We start from the raw sequence: 6,767 nt of genomic DNA on the forward strand, positions 1-6,767 counted from the left end.
TTTTATCAAAGTGCCTATCAAATCTAGTTTAAAAAAATCAGAAGGCAGTCACCACCAGGCCTGTTTTTATGTATATTCTTGCCCAGTGGACAGAGCAGGACACCAGGTCCCAGGCCCAGCTCTGCCTGAAGGCCAGGTGATCTCAGACAAATCAGGTAAACTCCCTGAGCTCCTACATCTCCTTCAGGAGAAACAGGGACCTAATATGGGTTCCCCTTTCTCACAGTGTTTAAGGATGAAGTGAAATGATGTACCTGAAAGCATTCTGCAAGGTATCATTACATAGGCAAGAGGATGAAGTCAGTCCATCGGCATGCCACTGAATATGCTTAGAGTGTTAGGCAGGATTTCCAGACAATTTAGGTTAAGACACCTTTATGGCCACCCTGAAGATTTTTGCCTCCTAATTTTACTCTCTTAACTTCTTCTTTTTTTTGTTTTGTTTTGTTTTGTTTTTGGGTGGGGGGCGCGTTTTGCGGTACGCGGGCCTCTCACTGGTGTGGCCTCTCCCTTTGCAGAGCACAGGCTCCGGACGCGCAGGCTCAGCGGCCAAGGCTCACGGGCCCAGCCGCTCCGCGGCACGTGGGATCTTCCCGGACCGGGCCACGAACCCGTGTCCCCTGCATCGGCAGGCGGACCCTCAACCACTGCGCCACCAGGGAAGCCCTCTTAACTTCTTCTTGACAATCCATCACCACTGTCCAAAAAGCTGAGCTGCTAGTAGCCTGTGTGGAACACAAAATGCCACATTCTCCTATGCTGTATTCTTAAGCCTGCCCATCACACTTCCCCAAGCATTCAGTTCGAACGCCCCACACCTGTGTGCCCCTCGGAAGTCATAAATTCACATTCACAAAGCAGACAGTAGAAGGAATTTCATGGAAAAGATAAAAAATATGTCTTAGGTGTCAAGCGGCCTTGATGCGTATAAGTGACTACTTGCCAATCATTAGCCTGAAATATTAAGAAAAATATTAAGTCTCAATCAGTTTAATATTAATTAGCAATAAAGAAAAAACACTCCAAAATCATCATGGAACTGATCGTTAATAATTGACTCACATACAACTCTTTAAGAACAATTTCCAGGGGCTTCCCTGGTGGCGCAGTGGTTGCGCGTCCGCCTGCCGATGCAGGGGAGCCGGGTTCGCGCCCCGGTCTGGGAGGATCCCACGTGCCGCGGAGCGGCTGGGCCCGTGAGCCATGGCCGCTGGGCCTGCGCGTCCGGAGCCTGTGCTCCGCAACGGGAGAGGCCGCAGCAGAGGGAGGCCCGCATACCACAAAAAAAAATAGTAATAAAAATATTAAAAAAAAAAAAAAAAAAGAACATTTTCCAAAATGAGAAAACTAACTCCCCTAATAGCCTGCTGAGCTGGTTAGGAAATAGAATTTTGAGGGCTTGAATATGGGAAGAGGATAAAGCCTCAGCCCCAGGGTTATCACACTCTAAGGCAACAGTGTGGAGGGAAAGCCCATCAATCTTCTCTTCCATCAGCAAGTCTCTGCTCCTTCCCAATACCAAGTCAGTGACAATGCTCCACTTTTAGAAAACAGAACCATATTCAAATATTCATTTGGGGCAGGGTGAGGGAGAGTCGTGGGTGAAGACATTCAAAAGGACGTGACCGATGCAGAAGTTAAACGGAATACATTCAACTTGCCTGCCAGTCTGGGGTTTGACAGTGAACACAAAACATTCACTAACAAAACTTTGCAGTCCTGCTTTGAGGAAATATATACGAGTCCAGTAATTCGTCTTTCCAGGTGACCCTCGTTCTTCTCTCCTCTCTCAAGTACACCTGCACAAAGATTCCCTTAGTAAAGCCCTTAATTATTATCAAGAGCTGTAACCGTTCCAGTTGGAAATGCCAACTATCCAGTTTGCTGGTGCCTCATAAACTTGCCACTCTGCATATCTTAGTTACTGCCACTGTAGTTCTCTGAAAGGTACGTTGTGTATGTATTTAAAAGAAAGGCTCTCGTTTTTCATAGCACAAAGGAAAAAGGCAAACGACATCAATCTGACATATCTTCATTAAGAGTGCCTAGCAATAACAGGCTCCTAAGTGTTTACTGAATTGAATAATGTATTAAACAGTAAAAAAAAATATTGGTTTATAAAAGATTTTACATCTATGTCCTAGAGGAAAATCTAGCTTTCAAAACATGGGCACAGGAATGAAAAAACTGACATCTACAAATAAATTGGGCACAGACTTTAGCGCCTATTAAAGAGAGTACTTTAACTTAAGTAGCCACAATCACTCTATATTTCATTTTAAATGTCTACAAATTGTCATTTTCCATCATTCCTAGGCTGCTCACTATTTGATAATACGTAATTTCAGGTAGCTTTCTTAATCTCAAATATAATAAAAGTATCTCTTAAATGCCAAGATTATAAAGGAACCACATATTCTATTAATATTACATAAATAACAAATATTTTTAAAAATGCCCTTGTATTTCAGTTTGGGATAACTAATGATGCATACCGTGACCAAAGGCTTATACCACAATGGGACCCAAATTTGCTAAAAATTAAATCTATTAGCCCAATATGAATCTAACACGTATTCCAAGCCTCTGGTTTCCCATATGCAAAACAGTTTTGTCTTTCCTTCAATTTACCCCAAAGTGTATAGGATTAAAACAAAAATACCAGAACCTGGCTCATCCCAAAAAAGGAAGGGAATTGAGGTTTTCTTCTGAGAAAAGGGAAGGAAGACAATTATTTCTAAGTAAGAATATACTGAAGAGCAAAACTATATAATCAACAGACAGTGATTTCCAGGGGCTGGGGTTGACTGGAGAGGGCTGAGTACAAAGGGGACTTCTGGGGGCGATGGAACTGCTCCATGTCTTGATCATGGAGGTGACTGAGTATACCTCTGTGTGCAACTGTCAGAATTCACAGAGCGATACACCTAAAGAGGCTAGATTTTACTCTATGTAAATTACACTGCAATAAGCTTTCCAAAAATGTTATTATGTCTAAAACAGTGTGCTAGGCACTGAATGATGAAGCCTAAATTCAAGTATACATTTCTCAAGGGCTCTAGACATAATTATCAAAAAACTTACCAGTAAATGGTTCAAGTTCAGCCTTCAGCATTCTATATATTTTATTATTTATAGCTATTATAAAATGATTCAAAACAGGAATTAACATTATTACAAGAGGTATTTTGAATCATTACCCGTTGGATACACATATATAGAAAACTACATGTAATATTCTTTAAAATGGACATATCAATATCTATTAAATGCTAATTATATTTTTAAGGGTTGAATTTACTACTAAATCTTACCTATTCCATAATACAAATAAACTGAGAAATGTAAATGATGATTAGATTCATTCACATCCCTCAGAATCACTATGAAAGATGTCCTAAATGTGTTTTTAATTGACTTCAGAGACTTACAGGACTTAAATGTTACAGGAGACTGGCGACTTCTGAAATAAGAATGTTTCAGTAATTCAACTGAAAAAAAATGCTTGAACATAAAATGGAATCCTAAGGTTTATGCTTCAACACCTGCTGATAAACAGATCCTAACATTTCCCCCTCTTCTAGAATGTATGCAAAAACATAGATTTTCTGCAGAAAAAAAAAAAGAGCCAAAGAATAAGTGTGTAACGTTCTTTTCATAGTCACAGTACATTTACTTTTTACAATACTCACAGCACAAATCTTTCTTTCCACATGTTCACTTTTTAAATAACAAACATCTTTCTCCACACACAAAGAAAAACAGCCACTGTGAGTTTAGAAACTTAGAACAAAAATAAAAATTCCTAACGGAATGCTCATGTAAATACTAGATATCTAACAAAACAAAATCTTTCCTCAAAAGTGTTGTGTACCACACCAAAGCACAAAGTTGCTTTTTAAAAAGCTAGTAAAATTGAGTCAATCTTATTTTCCTAAATAGAAATTCACCCAAATCCAAAGTTTTGCCTTCCACACACACACACAATAAATAAATAAATATATATATATATATATATATATATATATATATACACACACACAGATTCCCTTAATTTTATATCCAGTATTAATTAGGCAGGAACGGGAAAACAACAGGTTAAGAGAACAGCGGCTGGGGTTCCTCTTCAGCAAATAAAACAGCCCAGATGATCTCAATCTTACTCAATCCTCCCAGGAAAGAAGTAACTCCTCTTTCTGATATGATTAAGGTTTGCCAGTTAATACATTTAAAAATACTAGTCACCTGCCTGATACATGTACATCTTCCCAGGCCCACAAAACTCAAGCATGAAGTAACCTGGTCAACTTTCCTACTGTCACCGTTTCATCCACTGTTGGGAAATCCGTAGAAAATACAGAGGAGTTTTGCCTTTTAAAAAACATGTATATCAGCACAGTCAACCCGGAGCTTACAGGCACAAACTAATTACTTAACTTCCCAGCGTCTTGAGTGAAAATATTTAGTCAAAACATGAAATTTCTGTTTCCAGTAGTTTTCCAGACTGGTGGATTTGGCGGGGGGCTGGGGGGTGTCTTTTATTGTTCTCAATATTACTGTTTTCCCATCGCTGGATTTCAAACATTAAATCAGACAAATCGCACCTTGACCTAAGGGGCACTTACCCTACTTGTACACACCCGCCTAGCAATGACTGAAATGCTGCACATGCTCTTCCCGGACTAGTTCTGTTCCCCGCACCCGGCTGCGGCACCAGCTGCGGAGAGTGAGCGCACCTCGCGCAGCCCAGAACCCAAACGCAGCACCGGATACCAGTCGCAGCCCTGGACGGTCCCGCTCTGGTCCGGCTCCCGCCGCCTCTTCTCTGCCCTGCAAGTTTCCAGAGGCGTCTGTCGCAGCCTCCGCTCTCCCGGCGGCCTAGCAGCAGGGGCGAGGGAGTGGGTGTCAGAAGGTCCAGTAGCCGGAGACACTGCAAAGATCTCAAACGACGTAACGAGGAGCCTCTCCTTCCTTTTAAAGACGCGAGGGGCGGGAGGGGGAGGGGGGAAAGAAGCCCAGAGCCCACGTGACCACCTAGCCAGTGGCCGGGAGATCTCTGGGGGGACCCGGACTGCCCGCCTCGCGATCCATACTCACCTGAGCGACGTAGGAAGCCCCAAGGTAGGGGCTGTCACCGTCGAGCGCCTCACAGTCACCCGCAGGAGCAGCAAAGCACAGACGGCGCCCCTCCCCCGGTCTTGGATTTGGGAGGTCTGGGGCGGGGCCTGAGAATGTGCATTCCTAACCAGGTCCGGGGTGATGCTGAAACTGATGCTGCCGGGCTGGGGGCCACGCTTTGAGCGTCGGCTCCCCAGACCCTGAGCCACGTGAGTCTGAGAGGAGCTGGATGCTTTGGCGTCATTAAATACAGAAGTCTGACTAAGCATCCAGAGGTGAAACTATTTGCCCAATCCCCAGCGGCAAGCGCAGCCTCGAGCCCCGGGAGAGGCAAAGCCGCGCGGCATGGTCGGGAGGTGGAGGGTGTGGGTTCTCATCTTTCAAGGGCTGGCGGGGAAGGCTTTTCGCCCTAGAGCAAAGATCCCAGGAACCTCCTCAAACTCACCTACTGCAAGGAAGGGCGAGGGAGGGGAGGTGCTTCCGTGCTTCTCTGCGGAGGCGCCCCTCTTCCCTGGCTCCGCCTCCGTCAAACTCTCTCCGCAGGCGAGCGCCCCCTGGTGGCAGCTCCTGTTCCCCAGGTCTGCACGGTCCCTAAGCTCTCCTCAACCACCCCACCCGGCAGTGGCGCCCGGAGTGAGGACTAACAAGACTATTTGATAGTCACTAAGAAGCAACTGGCATCTTGATGGCAAAAATCGAAAAGAACGTAGCAGATGTCCCACAGAGCATTGTGAGACCCTAGTGCCACATTTGTGCCTAATTAATCATCAAACTACGGTTCTTGATGCGGTTGTGACTCCAGATCTCTGATGCAGGAAGACCAAAGGGGCATATGGAAGGAAACTTTTACAGCGTTAAGTGTTGGGGTTTAACCAAAATAGCCTAGAGGGACGCTAGTGTGCTCTGGGTTTGTAAGAGTGAAGTCCACAGGTAACGGAGACAGTCTCCAAATGTGGAGAGCCACCTACCTTATAAACAATGGTTATCAAAAATTTGTACCCTCCCCACCTCCAAGGTTCATTAAAGCTTGGACTCCTGGATTCTTACAAGTTGTAGGGCAGAGTTTCCTGATCCTTGAGGCTGAGAAGTTTGGACAGGAGGGTGTAGAGCTGACAAGATTCACCCTGTGGAGGATGGTAGAAAACAAGATGCTTATCTTTGCCAATCTCTGCTCCCCTGTTCCCTTTCCTGGGTTTTTCTCTAGGTGCCCAATACCCGTATTCTTTCTTCTTCTTTCCACCTTAAGAAGAAAATTTTAAAGGATGGCTTTTAAAAATCAGCTCCATTTGGTAGTACTTGTCAACAAGATACCTCTGCAATGGAAATTATTATGAAGGAATTTCAGTCATGAGCCAACAAGCAGACAAAGATGATGTGAGGGTTAAGAAAACTGACATCTATTAAGTATCTGCATCATGCCAGAGAGTGTGCTAAGTGCTTGCACAGCATCTCATTTAATCCTCATTGACCCCACTTCTCAGATGAGGAAACTGAGGCTCACAGAGCTTATATCAGCTACCTGAAGCCATGCATAGTGAGGAAAGAACCCAGTAGCAACAATGCTTTCATAAACAGCTACCACTTACTGGGCATTTAGCCATGCTCCACTTTCTACATATTATCTCATTTTATACACAACAAGCCTCTGA

General features: G+C 44.1%; 1 protein-coding gene across 1 annotated transcript in view; it reads right to left on the reverse strand.

The window, feature by feature from the left end:
- Positions 1–5,557, reverse strand: part of ESR2 (estrogen receptor 2) — a 69,108-nt gene extending 63,551 nt beyond the window's left edge. Inside the window, exons 1-2 of the mRNA XM_024133516.3 lie at positions 5,098–5,557; positions 4,626–4,878 (exon numbers count right to left, since the gene is read on the reverse strand). The gene's annotated coding sequence lies outside the window, so the exon portion shown is untranslated. The remainder of the gene's footprint in view (positions 1–4,625; positions 4,879–5,097) is intronic.
- Positions 5,558–6,767: the final 1,210 nt, after the last annotated feature.

This window comes from Physeter macrocephalus, chromosome 11 (assembly GCF_002837175.3).
Source record: "Physeter macrocephalus isolate SW-GA chromosome 11, ASM283717v5, whole genome shotgun sequence".
Classification (NCBI taxonomy): domain Eukaryota; kingdom Metazoa; phylum Chordata; class Mammalia; order Artiodactyla; family Physeteridae; genus Physeter; species Physeter macrocephalus.